Raw genomic sequence first — 26,079 nt, 5'->3', positions numbered from 1 at the left:
CAAATCGCAAATCTTGTCACCTATTTTGCAGCCTCAAAAGACATAGTTAATCCCTCAGGGTAAAGCCGGGGTTCCTAATGGCCCTTCTGCATTGGTGGGTTAGCAGAATTGAGCACACTGTTTTTTGTATAGTCAAGATGTTGTGTTGTCCTGGTGTAATTACAAACAGTGCTCTCTTTCACTCCAAGTATCTCAGATTGAATAATGTTGGAGGAAGACTTGTGAGATTTAATTCTCACCTATGGGGCAACTCCAAAGCCTAAGTTTCAAGTACAGCATTATTGTGGCACTCTAGTATCATCTAATGGGAAAAAGTGCTATGGGACCATAGTCAGCCTTTCCCTCCTCACACGACATTGTGCAAATAATATGTCATGTGTGGACTACTCTGCTTGCTCACAAATGAAGGGCCAGCAGAGCTTTCCACCCAAGACAGATTCCTTTGATTCAAGTCAGCCTACAATTTTAGACCACCTAATAATTATGTGGACTGGATTCTAGTCCTTGTCTTCAAGGAGTTTGTTAACCTAAACTTACATCAGCTAAGGAACTCCCCCCCCCCTTTTTTTTTTTTTCATTTAACCAACATTTATTAAAAAGCTTCTGTTTTAGTTCAGAACATTCGGAAAATTCCCAAGTATGACATGTCTTTGAAAATGTCAGATGAATTCATTTTATCTTTATAATATTAAGTGAATTTCCTGAGAAGATACCACACAATCTTTTGGGGAGTGAGGGGATACATATTCTTATTGCTTTCAATGGTATCCCGGAAACTCTAGATTTTTGTTTGTTTCTCTGAATGGGTCATCTCTTTGACAGGAACCAGGTGGGTGTACTAAACAGAAACATCCTGTTGAAAATGAATGCGCCAAATGCCACAAAGCCACCATCTAATCAGCTGGTTAGAAAGATCTTATCTAAGAAATATTGGGTTAGAGACCATGATGCAACCCATATCACTACCCAGCTCTCCCTGTGTTTTAAAGTGAGTTCTTCACCATGAACTCGGGAATAAAGTGACACTTGGCTGTCCCGAAGGTTGTGGCGAATGCTGAGATACACAGCTTGCATAATAAAATCTGCCAGTGTACAAGTCAAAACAGGGATTCTGTACCACCCCAGCCAGATGGGTAAGGACCGGAAAAACCTGCTGTGTCTCCTTGCTCATGTCATTGACATCCTCTTTTGTGAGAAGAGACTCAGCAACAAAGTGTAATGATTTTACTACACCTGTTCTGATGCCCTTGGCTTTCAGTAGAAACTATACTTGGTTCATAGGGGAAGAGTATGGTTCTGTTATGATAAGTTTTATTGTATTTGTTACATGGTATAAAATATTATCACTTCTAAAGCTATGTTATCAGTACATCATACAAAGTAGTAAAAACTCTAGTCAGTCTAAAACAAACAAACGACTGATAGAGGTATCATAACGAATCCTCTTAGGAGCTGCGGACCCAAACCAGTCTTGCAAAGAACCCCTTACACTGAACTATATCCTGAAACTCTTTTCTTCTATTCTAGAATAGTACCAGATTCTAGAAACAGGAAAGAATGTCACTTACTAGTGTCCCTTTAAATGTTACCTTACTATATGGAAGTTAGTTATATCATTTACTATATGGAAAAAAATGTTGTTTTAATTGACTGTCACTCCATTGCATTGCATATTTGCATTTTGGCTGACATAACCATTCCTAATGTATATTTACAGAAACAAAAGTTTGGTTTCATTATGGAACAGAAAATCATAATATCTCATATTATCTAATATCTATATAATCTAATATGTCACTTGAAAGCAGGTGAGGATATAAATGATTAAAATAAAAATCACTTCAGAATTCAATAAACCTTTCATTTATCACTTTCCAATAAATATGAACAGTGACACTAAATCTTGTGAGAAATGTAACAGGTTTCCTTTTGCTTTAAGCTTTACTGAGCTAGTGGCTGCAGCCATTCATTTCATAGGGCAAGACTCTAGCTCATTCACACCCCAATCTTTCTCAACCCAAAGCCTTAAGACTTTGGTGCTCCGAAGGAAACTAGCTAGTTCAAGTCACCAGCGCAGATTCAGAAGTAACACTTGATCTCTGGTGCCCGCACCCAAATTGTATAATTTTTAATTGTACATTTTGGCAGTAATTCCTGGTCAGACCTGATCGGGACCCAATTAGCCGTTGTTGGAGCAGACATATTATTAGCAAATCCTTTAAAGTTATATAGTTGCATTTCTGAATATGGATTTGTGACGGGTTCAGAACTAAAGAAGAATCTTAAAATCCTAGAGTTTGGAGGAATTATAGATGTCTTCTACTTCAACTAAAGCCCATTAGGATTCTCTCAATACAAATAAAATCAGGCTCTGCTTAAATCCTTCTGTTAATAGAGGCCTCACTTCCTCACCAAGAAGCCATTTCTATGTTTTAATAGTTCTGATTGGGAGAAAGCCATAATCTCTGTTGTGCTGAGATCTGCTTCCAGTAATTTCTAGATATTGGTCTTAGTTTGACCCTCTAAAATAACAAAATGCTTGCTCACTTATTCTTCTGTGGTGGCTCTATAAGCCTGTAAGTATTGGATGATGATATTTCATCAGTATAAAAAAATTGCTTAGATACACAAATGTATTATATATAAAATACCTGGGAGAGAGAACTATAAATAAAACTCTATAAAATATGTTATGTGTATCCATGTGTATATGCGTGCGTGTGTGTGTGTGTGTGTGTGTGTGTAGAGACAGAGAGAGAGAGAGAGAGAGAGAGAAAGAGAGGAAGAGAGAGATATGAGTTACAGCAAAAATAATATTGAAAAAGAAGAATAATTCCAATTACATTTTCAATTTCGATTAGCAATAATCGCACCTCGGATAAACCTCATTGGCTCCGAAACTGCCACTGCGCAAAGCTACGTTTTCAATTTCGAATAAGCTTAGAGGCTAGGAAGGACCAAATAATGACTTTAAGTTAAACAACAGGACTACTACAAAACGTTCTGAAAAAGAATCATTTCCGCTCAAAGCAATTAGAATACTTGCATAATCTAACTGCAGTTGGTGCCTGAATAAAGTCTTTCCAGAGTAAGAAATACCATAACCACAAATCCTATGTTTACCAAGAATGCCAAATGTATTCAGTAATTATTTAAGCATTTTAAAGAATAGTTTATAGGGAGAAATACTAAAATGAAAAATAAGGCAAGAGGAATGGCCTAGAATTTAAATTTTTCTATCAATTCATATTTGGTTTACGAATTGATGATTATAGCAATGCTAGTATATGGATTTTAAGTAGCATGGAGAATTTAACACTATCATTAATTATGCAATTGTTTGGCCTCCACCTTTGTTCCTCAGGAAAACCAGAAATTGTCATAACAATATGTGTCATAAATACACGCACACAATTTGCTCACTATTTAAACTGTAAGGGACCTTTAGATTCCTTAGTTAAACTTCTTTTAAAAAATGTCACAATTTCTCTGGCATCAGTTGTCCTCTGCCTTCACTTAAGCTGGAAAAGACAATCTTAAAAAGATTAGCTAAGGGACGCTTGGGTGGTTCAGTCGCTTAAGCGTCCAACTCTTGATTTTGGCTCAGGTCTTGATCTCACGGTTTGTGGAATGGAGCCCTGACTCGGGCTCCACACTGAGCATGGATCCTACTAGGGATTCTCTCTCTTCCTCTCTCTCTTTGCCCCTCCCTTGTCTCAAAATAAATAAAATAAGCATTTTTTTTTTTAAAGATGGTTTAAGAGTCGAGTTAGAACAGTACTAAGGGACTTAGTACTTTAGAAGGTATTTAAAGTACTTTAAGATAGGCCAGGCAAAGAAACACTAGCATCACTCATAAACCAATCATTTTTTTCAGTATCCACCCTAAAGGCACAATGTTGAAAGAACAGTGGCCTAGGATGTAGGAGACCCTCTTTCTAGAATTTAATCTGCTGCAAAATAACTGTATAAACTTGGATTTTTGTTTTCTCACTGTAAAAAGAAGAGAGAAGAGAGTAAATCAAGTTTCAAGGATGTATATTATTAATTTCACATCTTTTTAAATATTTTTTTAAAGTTTTTATTTATTTTTGAGACAGAGAGAGATAGAGCATGAGCAGGGGAGGGGCAGAGAGAGAGAGGGAGACACAGAATCTGAAGCAAGCTCCAGGCTCTGAGCTGTCAGCACAGAGCCTGACGCGGGGCTTGAACTCACAGACTGTAAGATCATGACCTGAGCTGAAGTCGGATGCTTAACCGACTGAGCCACCCAGGCGCCCCATTAATTTCACACCTTTAACAACCTAGAAAGAAAGCTGCCATTGCCAAAAACAACAACAACCCCCAACTGTACCTTTTAATCATTTGTTATCTAATGTAAGGATGAAATATAATGGTTGAAAATTAAAATTCATGCCAGTGATTGTTTTCAGACTCAGACTCCTGAACAAATTTTATAATATAACCTTCATTCTTCCTGCCCAGCCCCCCTTCTGCCCAGCAAGATCTTGCCGAAGGGGGTGTTGTAAATAGATGGAAGGGTTCCCAGAGTTAAGGAAACTGCAAGTGAGCAATTTTCAGTGATGGGAAGGTGGGGGAGGTGACATTCACACATGAGATCCACAATAACAGCTCACACACACACAAGTCAGTTTTAAATATTCACTAAGTGCAAAATTTCAGATATATCTACTTTTATTATTATTTACGTATACAAGGTTCAGATCAAACCATTCCAGTCAAATAAGACTTTTTCTACCCTTTCTTTTTCCTCTCTTCCCCAACTCTAGAGCAGCCAGAGTAGCTTGGGGCAGGGGTGGGGGGGGGGGGGCAGACTGGAAGATAGCTGAGAAGTCTCCACCCTTCCCTGACAGAGGGTTTTCAGTCTGAGGGACAGGAGGAAGCTGCTTTCTGCCTGCATAAAAAGACCCCTCTTTAAACCTACCGGTCACACGTGTACTGACTTAGGCCTGTGAAAATGTACAAGAGGGACTCTCACTTGCCCATACTTCCTCTTCCTTCCTTAACCCACTCTTGCTTTCCTTCTTTTTCACTGCCTACCAAGGATTTCTAGTGTTTCTTGAAAAAATCGCCAGGGTCTATACCAAATGTGTTATCTAAATCAACTAAGTCAATGGATGCCGTGGAGAGCAAATGGCAAGAAGACAGCGTGAGTAGATTTGAACGTGAATACCTCACTTTTAGGTTACTGGGTGTGTTTATTTTTTTTTACTATCACCAGACACTTGATATCAGCACCATTCTACACATGACTCCATGGGCCAAAGAAAAGGTAGTGAAGAACACTGATGCCGTTTTGGAATTAGTGACCATTCATGTAATAAAAAAGAGAAAAAAAGGAAAGAAAATCAAGAGGTTGATAATGGACTTTGTGGTTTAAGAAACTGTGGGGGAGAAAAGAACTTTGGGTACTGGAAATACGATAGAGATTAAGCCTCTCTTAATCTTCCATTCATTATTGACAGATTACATCTCCATTTCTTCTTCAACCATTTAAGGTGTATGAGGCAAAGAGGGGAGGTTCTCTTTGAAGGCTACAGGTTGAACTTGCTTGTTCAGTTTCTCCTTAACATCAGCAAGACGAAAAATTATAGATACATGTACATTACTTACAAATAAATTAAGAATGCCATTCTCTTTTCTACTCCACACCATCTCCAAAGTCTCACTGAACTTTTCAAAGACAAGTTAAAGTAATAGACATTTAATTTTGCAAATTTATTTCTGGAATTGTTCCTGGACCCAGGATTATTTAAGGTAAATGATCATATCTCACAGGTTTTCTCTTAACTGAGTAAAAAGTAGGAATAGTTCATAAGAATTTCTGAAATAAGAGTGTTAGGATTTATAAGGAACTTTAATAAAAGGCTTTGGCCTACTTAAAAAAAATGGGTCAGAAGTTTCAGGCACCTGTTGTCTGTTTAATTAATGCTACCTTCTAGAGTGATGTATTGCAAAAGGTCTGATATCTTTCATCCAAACACTATGATAAGCATTAGATACATTAGGAAGACCTCAGTGTTCATTTTAGCACAGTGTCCAGGCTTAATGTCTCATCCTCTCAATGGCTTACTTTGACATTGCTCTTTTCAGGCCAGTGAATCAGCAATGATTTATTAACATGATTTTAAAGTGGTTATTCATACATGAAATCATCACGCTGGTATGCTGCCATATGTTATTAAATTATCTATGTTCATAGCATACACTTCCAGCCAGGGTGTGAACAGTTACATTTAGGGAGTAGGTCACAATGACAAGAGACCCTGAAGACAGCTTAGTTACCTGGGGTGGAATATATAAAATCCCTATGCTGCATTTGGACAGAGGTGATGCTTCTGAGCTCCCAACCTTGCTAATAAACATTAAAAATTGAGACTAAAGTGTAAAGTGGGAACCCTATTCAGAGCCGGTGAGATTGTAAATTGCTGCAACCACTTTGGAAATCTGTTTGGAATTATCTACTGAAGGTGAACGTTTATACCAAGAGACATGTGTGAAACTGTTAATGGTAGTGATATCTGTAACAACCCACGAATGGAAATAACTCAGATGCTCATGAACAATAGATTGGGGTTTTCATTGTGGTGTATTCATACAATGGAACAGCATTCAGTAATGAAAATGAAATTACAGCTACTTGCAACTCTTTGGATGAAATTTCATAAACATAATGTTGAGTGAAAGAATCCACACAGATTAAAAACCTGAATATTGTACTTAAAAAAAAAAACATTCAAAAATAGGTATCCCTAATCTATGGTGTTAAAAGCCATCGTTAAAAAAAAAAAAGGGGGGGGGGTGCCTGGGTGGCTCAGTCCGACTTCAGCTCAGGTCATGATCTCGTGGTCCATGAGTTCAAGCCCTGTGTCAGGCTCTGTGCTGAAGGCTCAGAGCCTGGAGCCTGCTTCAGATTCTGTGTCTCCCGCTCTATCTGCCCCTCCCCCACTCACACTCTGTCTCTATCAAAAAATGAATAAACGTTAAAAAATTAAAAAAAAAAAAGCCAAGACAACGGTTTCTTTTGGGAAGCAGAGAAGGAGGAGCCCTTGGGAAAGGCATGAGGGGGCTTTAGAGCGCTGGCAAAGTTATCTACATAGAAGATGATTACACGGGTGGGTTTGTGCTGTGATATTTTACCAACCTGGACACACAGGACTTGTGCATTTTTCTCTATCTAGTGTTAGGCTTTAATTAGGAATGTTTCATTTTAAAAGGAAAATGGAAGTGTTAGTGAAAGAACTTGAAAATATCTTCACTGTCTCAGGGAAAAAACAGTAAATGGTTCAATAAAACTCTTACATATATTATTAATCCTAGCTTACAAAAGAGTTCCTTGTTATTTTAATTAGTTAGGGGATACTTAACTTGGAAGTTTTTACTCTGTCAATTTTCACCTGTCATCTGAGTACAGCTAGAGGTGATTGGGTTCCGCAATTAAGGAACACAATAACTTTTGATCTTCTACGTTACAAGGTCACAGTAACAACCACAAAGGTGAGATGTAACTAAGAAATATTTGCAGGCTCCTTTTAGAGACTACATGGGGTGGGAAAAGTGTGGAATTTGGAGCCAGAGAGAACAGAGTTTGAAATTGAGCTCTGTTGCATACTAGTTGTATGATCTTAAGGAAGTCACTTACTTTCTCTGTGTCCTCATCTTTAAAGGAGAATCATAATATCCATTTAAATGGGAACTGTACTATATGTGCATGTATTTTAAAATAACACACGGTTATCTCAAGGTTTCTATTACGTGTTAAAATGAACCAAAAGCACAGTCCTGGCCCCAGCAAATAACTGGCCTATCTCAAAATGTCTGACGCTGGTATTCTCTGTGGCTCCAGATACTTTCTTCAGAATCTAACCAATATGCCCCTAAGACTTACTTGGTACTACAGTATAACTAGTGCCCCCTACAGGAGGACTTGAGACCTGCTTCAATGACTTTCACTTGAACTCTTATAGTGGAATGTCTCTAGGAAAAGCGTAAAGTGGAGAAGAGGGAAGGACATGAGCAATGGCAAGGGTAAAAAGAACATCACTATTCGCATAAGTAGGGACAAGGGAAGAAATATGTAACATTTATATATATTTAAATATATATATATATATAATATAATTCCTGCATATTCACAGAATCCCTTGAAAGGAACATGTAGAATGGGAATTTAGTGCATACTATGTTATAGGGAAACTTTTATATAAACTGGACAATCAGCAGTATGCCACCTAAATATTAAGATCTTGAAGTTTTAGTTTCTGATATGTAAAATGGATATAAATTGGAGCTTTTAAATTCTTCTTTGAAGAGAAATGAATAATTTAATTCTTAATTGTTAAAAAATTTTGTTTGTCTCTCTGTTGTGTTTTTTACATCTTCAAGAAAGTACATCAGTCTGAAACTACTTATGGAGCGTTGTGAAATTAATACAGATCACTCGCCCTTCTATGAGCCCAAAAGTATGCTCAAAATAATGTCAGTTGTCTTAGGGGCTTTGAATTCCATTCAAATCACTTTTTATTACAACCACATATCTTTACAGGTAAGAAAGACTTTAAGAGCTTATTCTGGTCCAGCAGCCAGAAAGGCAAGGAATTACTGTCCTAATCTTACCTGTCTCTGAAACTTCCTCCCCCCCCCAATTTTCTTGACCTAAAAGTATTGATGCTGACATAATTTAATTAAGCATGTGTGAAAGTGCAGTGGTCTAGAATCTGAAATTGATATAATTAAAGTGGAATGCAGAGGGTGTACCTCTGATACCATTTTTTAAATGTCACACTCCATCACTTCTGTTTAATATCAAATCACAAGAGATATTTTTCATCTGTTAATTGCATTTTACATGCCCTTCATCATTGGCCTTGAAGCAATTACATTTGAGAAAAAATGATTGAAGCAAGGAGGAAGGTCCAAATAATCAAGTCCACTAAAGTTGCTTTCATTTAATAGTGTCTCTAGCAGATAAATGGCCATTCATAGTTTCATTCTACTATAGCTATTTTACTCTCAAAAATACTTAGATTAAAAAGCTAAGGGATCTAGAGAAAGATTTTTATCTTCTCAATATTTGTGAAAATCGAGCACAGAGAAAGCTGCTTATTTCTAATACTGTGTTATGGAAATTATTATTCCTTTTTTAAATGTCTATTTATTTTTGAAAGAGAGAGAGGCGGAGCGTGAGCGGGGGAAGGGCGGAGAGAGAGGGAGACACAGAATCCGAAGCAGGCTCCAGGCTCTGAGCTGTCAGCACAGAGCCCAAAGCAGGGCTCGAACTCGTCAACTGTGAGATCATGACCTGAGCCGAAGTCGGACGCTCAACAGACTGAGCCACCCAGGCGCCCCCAAAATTATTATTCTTTGCTTTGAGTATGCATTATTAGCAAACAGTAACAATGAAACTAATAATTTGTCCTTCATTATCCTCCAACCATGTGTCTCATGAACCACAAAGTATTCCCGGCAACTTGATGCCTCAGGTATTCCCTATGGACTTAATAGTTGACAAGAAGGACCTGAGAATCTGACTTCTAGTCAGTAAGAAACCTAACCCATGGCTTTTTTTGAGTACTGTGTCGATTCATATGAAATTACCGTATTTGTAGTTAAAAATGGTCAAATCCTGGCAATTTCATATAACACAACCAAATAACTAATGGGTTTCGAATATGGGCACTGGGTATATCTGGAAACATCTTTCTCCATTAAACTGATGGGAGTCTATTTTGTTGAATTATTATCTGATCAAGGGCTCTTCTGTTTCCTCTTCTTTGTCTTTTCCCCAGCCACTTACTCCTTTATCATTTGACCGGAGAGCTTCTAGTCTAGCATCCCAATAGTGACTCCTCTCTCCAAAATCACTGAAAAATCAGGAAACTGTAAGATCCAAAAAGCTTTCCCTATCATCTCAGCTTCTCTACAGCCTTGACAATTTGATCGTTTTCTCCTTTAAAAGCATTTCTCCTTTCATGTCCATGTCACTGTATTACTTGTTTCTGGACCTACCTTCCTAAATTTTTCTCTTTTCCATTCATGACCTAAATGAAGGCATTCTATTAGTCTCAACATTTATCTCTTTTCTTGCTTAACAGATTCATACTTTGACCCTAATCCTCTTCACCCTGAGAAACTGAGCTCTTTTTCTGCTTTTTGGCCACCAGAACATACACACTGCCCTCCTATCTGTCACTACACCCACCATGTCTCCTCTCCTCCCGCTCGGTAAAAATGTGCCCTTTTTCCTCCACTGTCTGCTTGTGCAATCACCTGCCTTCCAGCTATGTCAGGGACATTGATCCCTTAGCTTACCACCTGTCCTATAACCTCCAGCCCTTTCTACGGGCTCTTTCTTCTCAGCATATAAACTTGCTTGATTTTCTCCTATGATATAAAGAAAAAATCTCTTACTTCATGCCACTTGTTAGCTACTGCCCTATATCTTTTTTTTTTTTTCATTCACAATCAAACATAAATACTCTAATTTGTCTTAATCTTTGTCTCTTATAACTTTTATTACCTAATGTCTTTGGTTGGGCACTTCCAGAAGTTGGCTTTGATGAGAATTTGATGGGAGTGGCTTATGTGAGGAACAATCCCAGCTAGGGGGGTGGGGAAGTGAGTTAGAGAAAGAAAAGAACCAATACAGGATGTGTCCGTGCCTAGGGTACTACTGTGGGGAGAAACTGAGATTTGAATCTCATTGAGGGCATTTGAGAAACTATTAGGACATGTCTGAGAGTTTTCCCTCTTTGAAGGGGGGGAATCCTGGGGGACTTACCAATCAACTCTCATCATGGATCATTGAGGGTTGCTCCCAGTGACACTAACTCTCTAGCACTTCTGGCCAGCTCCAAGACAATGCTGGGCTCCTGCTGGCCACAAAGATAGAAGAAAGTGGCAGTGTTTGTAATAGGAAGCCATCAGCAGGTATGGGAATGGCAAATGCCAAAGGATATGGGAGGAGCACCAAATGTGTCTACCACGTCCACTGTAATTAGCCTCCAGCTTTTACTACCTCATTTTATGACACAGAGCCAATGAGCTCATAATTGTCAAACCTAATAACATTTCTCTTGTCCTCCTCCTTGACCTTTCTGTATGCAACAATTTGGGCTTCAGTCATTATGCCTCTATTTTCCTTTCCTTGGCTTTTAAGAAGTCACTTTTCTGGGAGGCACCTGGGTGGCTCAGTCGGTTAAGCACAGACTTCAGCTTGGGTTATGATCTCGCGGTCCGTGAGTTTGAGCCCCGCGTGGGGCTCTGTGCTGACAGCCTGGAGCCTGCTTCTGCTTCTGTGCCTCCCCCTCTCTCTCTCTGCCCCTCCTCTGCTTGTGCGCACGTGTGCTCTCTCAAAAATAAATTAAAAAATTTAAGAAGTTACTCTCTTTGTTTCTTCCACCACTATACCAATTTTGCCTCCTTTTCAGCTGTCTCTTCCCCAGGTGTTGATGTGTCATAGGGCTCTGCTTTGGATTTCTCATTGTACTATTCCTTAGACATCCCTTCTCATTTTATGCCTCCCACAACCACTTACACAACATTGACTTCTGAATCTGCATGTCCAGCTTAGACTCTTCTCCTGAGGTCACAGTCATACATCAGATCGTATCCCGTGCTCCTGCTTCCCGGAGAGTCTGGTCATCTTAGTCTGAATATCAGAAGCACTCAATCCCAGCACTCACAAAACAGGATTATCTTTCCTGAAAGACACGTGTTCTTCCTCTTATATTCCTTCTCAGCTAACCAATAACACAGTTGAAAACCTGGGAGTCATTGGAGTCTTTCCCTTTCGCCTTACTCTTCACATCCAATTAGTGACCAAACGCCGTCAATTTTGCCTTCTTACCGCTCTGCAGTTCACTTGCTCCTGCTCTTTCTTTTCACGCCGTCTCAGTTCCCTTTCCTCATGTTTTGACCCTGACCTCTCCGCATCACTCAGTAACTTTCACCCTGCTGCTAGAATAGTGTTTCAAAAACATGAATCTGATCAGTTGCTTACAGAAAAAATCCAAATACCTGGAAGAGCCTCCATGACTTGGCCCTAGCTGGCCTCTCCAGCCTTATGACTCACCATTTCTTCTCCCCACCCACCTCGCACGCTAATCATTGTAATTCCCAAATTGTCCCATAGAATTCCAAATCTCCATGTACTTATGTAACTAACACTTCCTTTTTTTCTTTTTAATTTGAGAGAGAGAGAGCAAGCAGTGGAGGGGGGCCAGAGGGAGAGAGGCAGAATCTTAAGCAGGCCCCACGCGCAGCATGGAGCCTGTTGTGGAACTTGATCCCATAACCCTGGGATCATGATCTGAGCTGGAGCTGAAATCAAGAGTCGGATGCTCAACCAACTGAGCCATCCAGGCGCCCCTTAACTAACACCTCTATACAGTACATATTGTGTATATAATCTAAGAACTTTACAAATATTAAATTATTTAATCCTCATAACAACCCTATGATGTATGTACTATTATTACCCTCACTTTGCAGATGAAGAAATTGAGGCCCACAAGGTTGAAGTGATTTGGCCAATGTCACACAGCTGGTAAGTGTGGTGCCAGGATTCAAATCCAGGCAGTCTGGCTTCAGAGTCACTTTTGTACCCCACCCCACCCCAATGAGCTGGATTTGCTAATGTCATCTCTGTATCTGGAACATCCTCACCCACTCCCAGCATCCTTCCCTATCAAGTCTGTCTTGATCCTTCACTATTTTGATAGACTCGACCTCCCTCCTCCTTTAACTCCCTCTGCAATAAGTACAAACATACTTACGTTTATTTGTGTATGTGTCTCTTTTTAGTATAAACTCCTTGACAACCTCTCTTTTACTAGTTCCTGTAGTTTTCTCTTACTCTAAATGCTGAATGTTCCAAGATTGAAGCCTTGAGCTCTTTTTCTCTCTATCTTACTCATTCTCTTGGTGATTTCATCTGCTTCAGGCTGCAAACACCATCTGTACAGGACAGCTGCCACATTTATATCTTCTGCTTACAATTCTGTCCTGAACTCCAGACTCATATATAAAACAGCCTCTTGCATGACTTCACCTGGTCGTCTAATGGGTATCTCACAGTTAACATGCTCAGACAAATTTCCTGCTCTTTCCTTCCTCCCACGGACTTCATCTACGCGTTCTTCATCCTCACCAATGATAAGCCATGCTTCCAACTGCTCAGGGCAAAAAAAGGTTGGAGTGATCTTTTATTCCCCCTTTCCTCTCACACCCCATGATCAATCTATCAAGTCCCACTGGTTCTATTTTCAAAATGCATCCAGAATGCAACCATTCTCCACCTCTGCTGCTCTTAACCTGCTCTAATTCACATCATTTCCTTCCCAAACTCGTCTTCTAACTACCTCTGTTCTTGCCTCGGTAGTAATTTTTCCCAATGGGAGCCTGAGTGATACTACAGAATATGAGTCAGATCCCGTCACTCCTCCGCTGGGCTCCCTCTGGTAGTGGAAAGCAAAGTCATGTCAGCAGCCCACAAGTCCTTCCTACATGAGCTGTTCCCTGTCACCCCGTGATTTTATCTTTTGCTCTACTTCACTGTGGAAACACTGGCCTTTATGCCATTCTTCCAGTGTTCCAGGAATGTTCCTACCCCAGGGACTTTGTGCTCATTATTCTTGCTGCTACTCATGTTCTGCCTGGAACATTTGCTTCTCGTACACCCATGCTCCTTTACCCACACTTAGTCTTTGTGCAAACGTGGTTTTCTCAGCAAGGCCATCCCTGGTCATCCTATTTAAAAGTAAAAGCCCCTAACTCTAACATTCTCTACCTTGCTTTCAGGCCTTCCTTTTCTCCACATCATTGTCTAACAGTATACGTTTTACTTCTTTTTTTTTTTTTTGATGTTTATTTATTATTTTTGAGAGAGAGACAGAGAGAGAGAGAGAGAGAGAGAGAGAGAGAGAGAGAACGTGAGCGGGGGAGGGACAGAGAGAGAGAGGGAGACACAGAATCCGAAGCAGGTTCCAGGCTCTGAGCTGTCAGCACAGAGCCCTATGTGGGGCTTGAACTCATGGACCATGAGATCCTGACCTGAGCAGAAGTCAGACGCTTAACTGACTGAGCCACCCAGGCACCCCTCTAATTTTTTAATTAATGCTTAAGACCTTATCATCCCTTGTTACCAGTCATTTACATACCCACTGACTTCTATATCTCTGTATCCAAATAATCATCAAACCCTGAGAGTCCACCTAGGCAATATTTCTCCAGTTTTTCTTTCTCTTTCATTCTCACTAATAATGCCCTCATCAGACTTTGACTATTTCTTTATTCTGTCAATCCAATCAGCCATTCAGTTCTCCGTTTACCTCTTCATATATAAGCAAATATTTATTTAGTCCCTATTTCTTTAAGTACTTCTCAGTAGTATACAGAATGTGCCATAAAATGGTTTCCTTGATCAGGAAAAGTCACTTGGTAGGACAAACTGACACAATATCTTTTGTTTCCATCCTTCAACTATATTAGTAACATTAGTTTGTTTGACTCCATAAGCAAAGCCAAGTCCTGATGAATCCATGCCAGTCAAAACCCATTTAAACCTTTCTGGTGCTAAAAGCAAGGATATAATATCATCTGTTTGTCGTCTGTGTGCTGGTCTCTCCCCCCCTGGGAATATGCTCCATTGAATTTTGTAAACATCGTCTTTCCTCCCGACAAACTGGACAGTTAAATTAACAGTCTGTACTTCTTGCGCTTTGTTAAGAGACATCCTCCAGCTCAGTGCTACATGGCTCAGTCCCTCCTGTGACTACTCATGTCATGTACCCAAAAGACCACTTCTAGGAAATGTACCAAAGCATCTATCTGTTGGTCATGGTTCATCTCTGATCTTAGTATCCACACACATATTAGAAGTTCTGTGAATGTTGCAAGTAATTGAATAGAAATGCTTACAAGGTTTCGAACTCATTTCGAACTGTTTTGGCATTAGAAAGCTGTATATAACAGGGACTAAACAATAACATTTCATTCAAGGATGAGTCAAGAGGCTGTTCTTTCTTTGATTCAACCTATAAAGGGGAAAAATTCCCCTAATCCTCAAGGGTTAGGATTATAACACCAGCTCCCTCTGTTGTTCATTTTAGAAATGACATGGCATTTGAAACTATTTTGACCAAGCACAAAAATAGAAGACCCCCTCCAAAAGCAAATATTAATTAAACTGGAATAAACCAAAGAAGACATATTTAAAATTTTAGTTATTTGAGGCTGCCGTAATGAATACTACAGGAAGAAATAAATGAGACACTATTAAGTGGCAATTTCATACAGTGTCTCCTTCCCTGCCGATTATTATGATCAACAAATATATACTGTGCTTAGGAAAATCAATGATAATGGAATCTGACATAAACATACAATTTCAGGCTCTTTGAAGATAGTTTTAGTTTATACGAGGATAATCTGGACACATGGTTCTCATGCTTCGGAATACATCAGAAATCCCCTAGAGGGCTTGATAAAACATGGATTGCTGGGTCCAACCCACACCATTTCTGCTCTGGTGGGCTTGTGTTGGAGCTGGGAATTTGCATTTATCATATTCTAAGAAAAACTGCTCTAGACCATGCTACTAAATGTGATCTACAAAACGGCAACATTGCCATCACATAGGAGATTTGAGACAAAAAGGAATCTCAGCCCCCCCCTTCCCCCCCCCCCCCCCCCCCCCCGCACAGACCTAGTGAATCAAAGTCTTTCTCAAGTGATTCATATGCACATTAAATTTTGAGAGGCATTGGCTTGGAGCAGGGATGGCAAACTTTTTCGGTAAAGGGCTGGACGGTAAACAGTTAAGTTTTACAGGCCCATAGAGTTCTTTGCCACAACTACACTTATCTCTGCCATCTTAGGACAAAAGCAGCCATAGACTGAGTGTGGCTTTGTGCCAATAAAACTTTACTTATAAAAACAGGCAGTGGGTCAGATATGATCCACTGCTCATGGTTCATTGACCTCTGACTTAGAATGTGTTCACACGTATTTTTTTTAATGTAGTTTCATCTCCCACAGTTTCTGTTTCAGCAGTTCCACGATTAAACCTACTATTTATTAGGTTTTGATTCAGATGGTCCACAAACCGCACTTTGAGAAACACTTTCAGCCACCATTTTTCTTTTGCAATATCTGATTATTTTATTAGATATTTATGTTTTTCTTTTAAAAAGCCTGCAGAAAAATAAAAATCCTTAATCTATTATTCTTTTCAACAACACCCTCTATGTTCTTTCAAATGTTTCCCACACTAGGGCTGGGCCGGCACCAATTGTATGTATTTTCCCCCAACAGAGCAAACTGATCACTGTAAGGACACTTGGCTCCTGAAAGAGCCTCTCTGCACATGTTTTCCCATAAAAAAAGAGAGCGAGCCGCACGCACATTTAAGCAGGAAACTCATTACAGAAGAAAATTGGAGGCAGTGAGAAGTGCAATTCCTTCTCCTTTATCGCTTCTCTAATTTTTTCAAACCAAAACTCAACTGCTCTAGCTAAACTCTTCAGGGAATAGTTTTATGATTAAAGCAAGCAAACAAACAAAAAAAAGGTATTTGTGCATTTACTTTCCCTCAATCCTGTATCTAGCAGAGAGGAAAACAAAGACAGCTGTGAAGTGAACTTTGTTCTCGTTCTCCAAATGGCTAGTGGTTTCTTTCATGAAAGTGGATTTGAATTAACCTTTTTATCCCAAGAATCCTGTCCCTTCTCACCACCTCTCCTTTCCCCAAAAGGCACTAGCTGTAAAATAAGTCTATGAAATTTTCTCCTGCCATTCATCTTGGCTTAAAAGAGTTCTGCTGGGGGCGCCTGGGTGGATCAGTTCGTTAAAAGTCTGACATCGGTTCAGGTCATGATCTTGCGGTTTGTGAGTTCAAGCCCCACCATCGGGCTCTATGTGGACAGCTCAGAGCCTGGAGCCTGCTTCTGATTCTGTGTCTCCCTCTCTCTCTACCCCTCCCCCATTTGCACTCTGTCTCTCTCTCTCTCTCAAAAATAAATAAATATTAAAAAAAAAAATTTTTAAAGTTCTGCAAAGCAATAAATGGAAAGAGAATTGTTAATAAACGAGATGAAAATTATAAATGTTATGTTTTTAATATATTTTTTCAAAGATATATTTTTCTCAAAGTATGTGAAAAGATGTCTAGATTTTCCTTAGACATTTTTCCAGCTGCCTTAAAGTGTAGTTTAAATTGTACGTTTCCTGGGAGTTAATTTTTTTTTTTTACAATTCTTTCCTAATTATTAAAACAATATGGTTCATTATTAACAATTTTTAAATGCAGGCAAATGCATTTAAAAGAATGCATTTAAAAGAAATCATGCTTAACACCACTACTCAAAGAAAGTCTCTACTAACATCTGTTTTTATTTTTTTAATAAAGTTTATTTATTTATTCTGAGAAAAAAAGAGAGTGAGCAGAGGAGGGCCAGAGAGAGAGGGAGAGAGAGAATCCCAAGCAGTCTCCACACCCTGGGTGGAGCCAGATGTGGGGCTCGATCCCATGAACCTGCGAGCTCATGACCTGAGCCAGAATCAAGAGTCAGATACTTAACCAACTGAGCCACCCAGGCGTCCCTCTAATTTAAAAAAATATATATATATATTTTTTTTGATATGAAATTTATGTAACATAAAATTAACCATTTTAAAGTGACCAATTCAGTGGCATTTAGTATATTCACAATGTTGTACAACCACCACCTCTATCTAGTTCCAAAACACTCCATCCCACCTCCACCCTATGGCCTCTGGACTGAGTGAAGCTGGAACCCCCCACGGTGCCCACACTGACCCGCTTCAGCTCAGGGATGCTCCTTGCTCCAGGAGGCAAAAAGGACTAAGGCAGCCTCTGCCCTTTTCCCTGTGACCATGGTGCTCAACTAACAGGGCCACACAGGACAAGGACAGGCTCTGGCAGTTTTCAGGTCCTCATGATAAAACCTCCTTAAATCTGTTCAGACCCACGCTGGTTTCCCATCCTGTCCCATGTGGGAGGAAGACCTGGAAGGGTGGTTGATGCTGGCAGCCAGATGCAACCTGGCACGAGAGGGGCTGGGACTGCAATCAGACCCCTGGTTAAGTAGGATGGTCTGTGGACCTTTAGCCGATGGCACCTTCAACTAGGGTCCTCCAACTGGTGCCCGAGGCAGGGTCAGCTTGATGCCAGGTTAAGGAGGTGAGCGAAGCATAACAAGGACTTTTCTCCTTGAATCATGAATGGGGAGGAAGTGAGCAATGTAGAATTGTCATAATTAATCAGAAATGCATGAAGTTAGACTATGCTTATACTGAACTCTTGCTTCAGTGGTACTTTTGGAAAAAAAAGTGCTATTAGTGCTAAGTTTAGCTGCTTTCATAAAGTTCTTTGTTTTTTGTTTTTTGTTTTTTATTAAAAAGAAATCTCAATATAGCACCAAATTTTCCCTTAGGAAGGTTCGCCACATTACGCTTCCATTAATCTTTATCAGTGTAGAGTATAGAAAATTGTATTTCTTTCCTTTAATTTTCACTTCTTTGATTCTCAACGATACTGATACTTTTTCATGAGCTTATTGATCATTTATAATTTTTAGTCAGGAACATTTATTTGTATTTGAACATTTATTTGTAAACATGCCTCAATATGACTGATTTTCTAAATTGGATTCACAAATTGCCAGAAACCAATATGAATACAAGTGAGAACTTTGTTATTATTATATATGATTATGTTATAATCATATATATTAATAATATATATAATATTATATAATATATAATATATTATTATAATATATAATATTAATATATAATAATAATATATTATTATTATTATTTTATCAGTGGATTATCTCCTATAATAGCCTTACTTAACAAATCTTATTAATGTCAAAGCCCCTTCATTTTAATTTTGTGGATAATTAATAAATCAGAATATTTGAGAAGAGAGAACCTTTGGTTTGTCTTTTACTGTATGGTCTGCCTGGAACTATGATTCCATATCTAAACAATGTGACTTCAGCAACTAAACATGAAAAAGTAAACGTCTTTGGTTCTACGTACACCCCATGTCCCTCCTTAAACTGACACTGCAGTCAACTTTACAGAATTTTAAAGCCGGAAAAGACCTCAGAGACCATTTAGCGTAGTTCTCTACAATTTTATAGAGGAGGAACCTGTAGCTCAGTCTGGTAATATAGTGTAACAGAGGTCACAGTCAGTCAGGGACAGGATCTAAGATGTCACGGTCCTTCCAATTGGCTAGTCTTGTATAGCTAGCAAAATAGCATAAGAGCTTAAAGCCTACCTTCTCCCTCTGCAGGTCTCAGAGGCTAAAAATGGCCGCCACAATCCAATCAATCATTAGAACAGTAGTGGGAAACAATACGGACCCTTCGAATTTTGCTAAATGTGTCTTTCTTGCCATACATAGCCTTAAGCTAAGGCAGTACAAATATTTCAGGTATTTCAGGGCAAACACTTCCTCCTTCCAAATCTTTTCACTTATATCAATACAGCAATTGAAGAAAGCAGTATCTGGTAGTGGGTAAGAACCTGAGCCCTAGATTCAGAGTTTCTGAGCCTGACGTCTGGCTCAATCATTCGCCATCTACATACACTTTCAAGCCTCATGGTTTCGCCTGTAAAATGGAGATAGTAATAGTTATTATATTCACAATGGATAGGATAGTAGTGAAAATAAGAAGAAGTAATGCATGTAAAATACTTAACATAGACATTAGCATATGACATTGGTGAAGACAAATGGCCGCAAGCACTCTTTGAAATATTAATTAGTTGCGGAATGTGAGCAGTATGCAGCTCATTCACTTAATCTCATTGTTAGAGGGGAAAAACTCTGCTCTACCTGGAGTTGTTGACTACTTCAAATTTTGCAAGACATTTTTGTTTTGTACATGAGGCATTTTAAAAACGCAGGTGAGTTGGAGTTTTCTTTAACAGCATGTGACTTTCTTTAACCCTGGACGCGGGATAAAACACTTATTATAAAGCTATTCAAGACTTAGGGCATGGGAGCAATAATACTTTAAGAATCTAAAGTATGTTTTTGAAGACTTAGAAAAGAAGTTCAGTACAATAAGTTTATTAAAAAGTTGATAAAATTTCAGATCATACCAAAAGCCACAATTAACTAAAATAAAAAGATAAACTTTGAAAAGAAATAATGAGCAAGCTTTTGGATTATTTGATAGGCAAATTAGTAACGTAGTAAATTATACCAGCACACTGAGAAAAGATAAATTTCTTGTTGATTTGACAGGAAATAACCACCATTGATTAAGATAACTTAAGATTCGCAGGGCACCTGGGTGGCTCTGTTGGCTAAGCGTCCCACTTCGGCTCAGGTAATGGTCTCAAAGTTTGTGGGTTCGAGCCCTGCATTGGGTTCTGTACTGACAGCTCAGAGCCTGGAGCCTGCTTTGGATTCTGTGTCTCCCTCTGTCTCTGCCCCTCACCCACTCACACTCTGTCTCTCTCTCTTTCTCAAAAATGAATAAAAACATTAGAAAAAAAGATAGCATAAGATTCATAACATGCTACTACAAAGCCGTTAATAATAGCTGAATGAGTAATGAGTATTGTCAATGCAAGATGATTTGACTTACCACAGTGCTTGAGTGGAATGGAAATGCCCAGAAGTCTTGCCATTTGTCATATTAAGAAGTAACCAAAGAGTAGGCAGCCAAAAAATGTAGGAAAATATTAGTGCAAAGTTCCATCAAACCTTTATGAGTTTGAAAACTTATATTATTTTTGTAGGTTTTGTGATGTTTGGGGTATGTTAGATTTTTAGGATGTGTCATTTGTTGTGGTTTTTTTTTTCAGTTGAAATACATATTTATTTTTGTAGCTAATTCTGTACTTGTAATTTGTATTATTTTTCATAAAGAAGAACTCCCAAAATGTATGTTTCAAGCCCACACAATCTGGATCTGCCCCTGGGTAGGGGAGCTATAAAGAATCAAGACAAGGAAATTGAAGGGATTCAATTCTCAGGGGAATCTCAGAGGCCAGCTGACCCCTCTTCACAGTTGCTGGCCCCGCTTCTGTGGCCTGTTTGGTCAGTGGAGTACTGTGGACCTTTCAGAGATTCCCCACTTTTCTTCCATATTTGCTACAATTATTAATGCTGTTACAGCATGGCTGTCTGCCAGAACACTGAATTGAGCTTGTAATACGTGTAGAATAGGAACAGTTGCCTGCATAATGATCAGTGCCAAAGAAAAAATGTTTAGTGGGATTCAAGAGTATACTGCCTCCTTAATGTATGAAAGAGCTTGGGCAGGGCAGATAAGGCATTATCAAATAGATAGCAGTGGGTCTAAAAATTAACCAATGGTGACTACTGAGCTTGCTGTGTAGATTGGTTGTCTGCTTGGAAGGAAAGGACAGTGGACATGTAAACTGAGTTTGCATAGCTAGATCCATCTTTTATTTAAACTGTGTGTTGTTTGGTGTGTGTTATTCATTTAAACTTTTATTTAAACTGTGTGTTGGCTTGCAGCGGGGGGCGGGGGGGTGCGGGGGGCGCTGATGAAGATTGCATGGGGAAAGGGGTGGGCTAAAGCAGCTCCTTGGCCATGCCTTCCCAGGGAGTTTGCCCCGAGCCCTTGACGCCTTGTGGCAAAATATTAGCCAAGGTTGTATTTGTGGCTAAATTATTTAGCTCGCTTTGTTTTGTTAATTCTTTAAAATGGGCCACCAAAAAAACTTAGAAAATTTTAAGTGCATATAAACATAAAAGGTTGAGAACCACAAAACTATAAGGAAACCCTTTTGGGTTCAAATGTAATTGAAACAGTTAACTCCAGAGATGCCTTCAGTCCATGCCAGGTTCTCTGTTCTGTAGTAAATGATGGACTTACACATCATTCAACACAGATTCATTTATCACACACCTAGTAGGTCCAGCCATTGTGTCTGCAACAGGACATGCAAAGAAAAAAGACGCAGTTAATTGAGCTTTTTGTCGGAGCTCATTAAGCAGGACCCAAATAATTATATTATGAGGCAATACATGGTAAGTGCTTTGGGAAAAACAAGGCTAACAGGAATTTGAGTATGTTGACTCCGTTCTGGAAAGGATTCGAAGGGAAAGAGCTTTTGTTTTTTATAGAGGTAGAATCACTGCCTAAGAGAAAAAGAATGGAGGAGGGAAATTATTCCTCCTTGAGAATGAAGGTTAATTGCTTATAACTCCTCTGAAATGATTTTGTAAAGCATGTCTTTCTTTTCTCTTCGGGGGTCTGATATTTTTTTTTAATTAATTCATACTAACATCTTAGTGCTTTAATATATTTTTTTCTTATGATAGAAAAAAAAATATGATTCATAAGTGGCTTAGGGCCATAGTGGAAACCAAAACCAAGAAGCGTGGAAACGATGTATGGCAGCTGAAAACTTGCTTGTCTCACTTCATGATTTTGCTGAAAATCAGCAAAAATTGCATCCTCTTACCTCTGTTCCATTAAAACATTTTTTTTCCTGTTTCGTTAAAAAGTATCTTTAAATAAGCAACCCTCCACTTTTATTTATTTAGACAAAATCCTCAAAAGTTATTTTTGAAGACTGATTAAGGTTTAATTTAAGCTCCTACTTTGAAGAGACAAGCATTTTTGCTATGAATTTTAAGGAGAGCTTAGAAATCTCCTTGATATTGGTAAATCTCATTGAGATTATCACAGTAGGAGCCAAACCATATCTTGGTTTGCATATAATTTTCTGCACAGCTAATAACCCGCAACAGTTAAGAACTAATCATCTCAGCACGGCTGTACCTGCTGTTCTAAGCTTGGTAGAAGATAATTGTAGCTTAAAGTATCAGCGGAAAGTAGGAAAGAAAATGGAATATTCCCTTTGTGGGGAACAGGGACAGTGGTGGGAAAGAATTATAGAAAGTGATTTCTGAATTATTTCTCCTGTGTCACAAATGTCACAGGGCTTTTAGTGAAGTATTTGGTCATTACGTAACATGAGTGTTGATGCACGATCTAAAGGCTCTCCTAATAAAATTTTAGTCACAGACTCTCCTCGCAAGGATGGAATATAAGGGGACAGTTATCACCACCATTGCCCTCCATAGACCGGGGAAGTACAGCTAAGCAAAGAACGTACAGAAGGAAAAAGCTAGGCATTTCCAAAGGAGTGGGGGCCAGGTTCCATATGGCTCGCTGTGGTGCGTAACAGATGGCCTGGGCAGCATGCTGTAAGAGCTGACAGGGTCCAGCAGGCAGCTAGTGAGTGTGCCCATGGAAGCCTGTCATGCAAAAAGGGTTTCAATCAGGGCAAGGAAAAGTGATGATTTTTATGTTTACGATTCTGTGCCTTAGGTCTTTTTAAGAGTGAAATAAAATGGCAGGAGGACAGATGTGAGGATAAGGTAGAATAATCTCTTGATAGGTCTACTGGTGCCAGAAACCTAAAGAAAAGAACTCCGGTTGCTAAATTAGAACTCTAACAGCTCCCAAATAATAGCTAACAGTAGTGCTTTAGATGCCAGGCTTTTAAAATGTCACAACCTTATGAGGTAGGTTCTAATTTTGTTCCCAATTTAAAATGAAGAAGTGGGACTTGAAGAGAGAGGCTTGATCACTTGTCCTCAGTGAGTCACAGAGCCATTCCTGACTCCAGAGTTCACTTTAAGGCCTGAGAAGATGCATGCTTATTGAAAAACAGATCTCCTTCCCTATCATACGTATAGAAGGAAGGAAGCCATCCATTTATTCAACAAAATTTATTGCACATCTGCAATGTGCCAGGCGCCATCAAGACTCTGGATATTTGAGGGGCACCTGGGTGGCTCAGTTGGTTTAGCATGCAACTTCGGCTCAGGTCATGATCTCACAGCTCATGGGTTCAAGCCCTGCATCGGGTTCTGTGCTGACAGCTCAGAGCCTGCTTAGGATTCTCTGTCTCCCTCTCTCTCTCTGCCCCTTCCCTGCTCGCTCTCTCTCTCTCTCCCTCTTGAAAATAAATAAATAAGCATTAAACATTTTTTTTAAAAGACTGTGTGGATATTTGAGGTGTGAGGACTCCAAAGGATTTATAACCTGGTGAATTCTCAATAAAAGATTTCTCTACCATCTAGAGAATTCACTTGCACACACCTTCTAAGTTAATAGTATAAAAATTACAGCACCAGTCATATTGTCCGGCTCTACTGTTCGTGTCTTCTTGCTTTGGCATTCTGCTGCCCTCATACCTCTCTGTCCCTACCTCCCTCTCTTCACCAACACATCCCTTCTGCAACCACCATATTGAACCTTACTCTGTTCTCCCCAACAATACCCAACACTTGCCTTCTTCTCCTTCTGTGATGATTCTCTTTTTTTTTCTGCCTGGGCTTCATTACCTCTCACTCCCCTGAAATCCTTCTTGTCCCACTTCAATGCAAACTCTCTCCACCAACTGTTGGTAGGCTTCGCCTATACACCACAACCAGAAGTGTTCTCCCCTTCCCTGGGGGCTCTCAGGATGCCTTGTCAACACTTTTCAGGACATCAGGTACATTTTGTCAGCAGTGTGATTATTTTGTACTGATCTTACCAACACTTCTTGACTGGGAGATTTTTAAGAGAGTGTGTTGAGTCTATTCATCTTTACATACCCCGGCATCTAGCAATTTAGTGAATAGATGGTTGAAGAAAGAATTTTCCCTGAGCACAATTCTTCTGTGTATTAAAGGCAACCCTATGATGAAAAATTAAATTTTTCTGGATGTTGAGGAGAAATGTCATTTATCTAAGATCAGTCAGAGATGGACAACTTTTTCCTAGAACGTTGTGATAGATAGTCCCCAAATGGCAGGTGCCACAATTGGGGGAATTTTCAGTCTTTTTAGTGAAATTTAGTTATTTTTTCCAGAATTGCTATGATTTTCTGTTTATCCAAGTGTTACACCTATAGCTGTTGTTTTTCCCATCTCTCAGCCTCCATTTTTCCCTCCAAGTTCTGGCCTTCATCACCTCTGTCCTGCATTTTTGCAATAGCTTCACAAATGGGCTTTCTGATTTCTGTCTGTCCCTGTCTCTGTCTCTCTCAACTATAAATCCCCTCCCAACAGGCTCCAAAGGTTTCTTTCTAAAATATTACACTGAAAAGGCAATAGACGAAATTTTAAGGGGCTGGGCTCTACAGTCAGCAATACTCAAGTTTGTACCTCTGTTTGTCCACTTACTTGCTGTGTGACTTTGGACAAATTATTTAACTTCTTTAAATCTTATTTGCCTCTTCCATATTATTCAGGATGGCAACTATACTAATTCATAGCATTGTTCTAAAACCTTCTTAAGTAAAATGCTCAAGTAACATCCCTGGCATAAAGTCCCAATTACTGAATACTATTATTTTATTTTTACTTTTATTTTTATTTATTTTTTAAATTTTATTTTTGAGAGAGAGGGAGAGAGCAGTGGAGGGGCTGATAGGGAGGCAAAGCAGGCTGTAGTCTCTGAGCTGTCAGCACAGACGTGAGGCTTGAACCCACACGCCGTGAGATCATGACCTGAGCCAAGGTCAGTTGCTTAACCATCCAAACAACCCAGGCGCCCCATGAATACTATTATTTTAATGTCACTCTTTCATTTTAGAAGAAGAAGGAGAAGAAGAGGATGCAAAGCAAGAGGAAGAAAACTTTAAATGCCTCCTAATGGGTTACAGTATAAAACATATACACTTGTTGACTTGCATTATAAAAATATAAAAGCTTTTATTATGTAGCTTCATTCTATCTCTACAGCACAATTTCCTGCTCTTTCCCTCCATGTAATCCCCCTTTCAGCCACAAAGAATTTTTCAATTTTTCCATGTCATTCCCTTCCACACCCATGAATATGTTGGTCTTTCTGACTGGAATCCACCCGAAGCCCAACAGTTAAACTCCTACGTCATTCAAGACTCAAGTATAAGCTCTTTTGTCAAGTCTTCCAATTACCCCAGACAGAATAATTCCTGCATTTTGCCCCCAAAGCCATACTATTCTTACTTCTATTAAAGTAAGTTTCATATGACATTGTCGTTGTCTTTTTCTCA

General features: G+C 39.2%; 1 pseudogene; it reads right to left on the bottom strand.

The window, feature by feature from the left end:
• Window positions 1-2,789: 2,789 nt before the first annotated feature.
• Window positions 2,790-2,918, bottom strand: LOC122496154 (annotated as a pseudogene).
• Window positions 2,919-26,079: the final 23,161 nt, after the last annotated feature.

This window comes from Prionailurus bengalensis, chromosome F2, assembly GCF_016509475.1.
Source record: "Prionailurus bengalensis isolate Pbe53 chromosome F2, Fcat_Pben_1.1_paternal_pri, whole genome shotgun sequence".
In the NCBI taxonomy this organism is placed as follows: Eukaryota; Metazoa; Chordata; class Mammalia; order Carnivora; family Felidae; genus Prionailurus; species Prionailurus bengalensis.
Note: the sequence above shows the minus strand (reverse complement) of the source record. Positions and strands in the feature narration are given on the sequence as shown.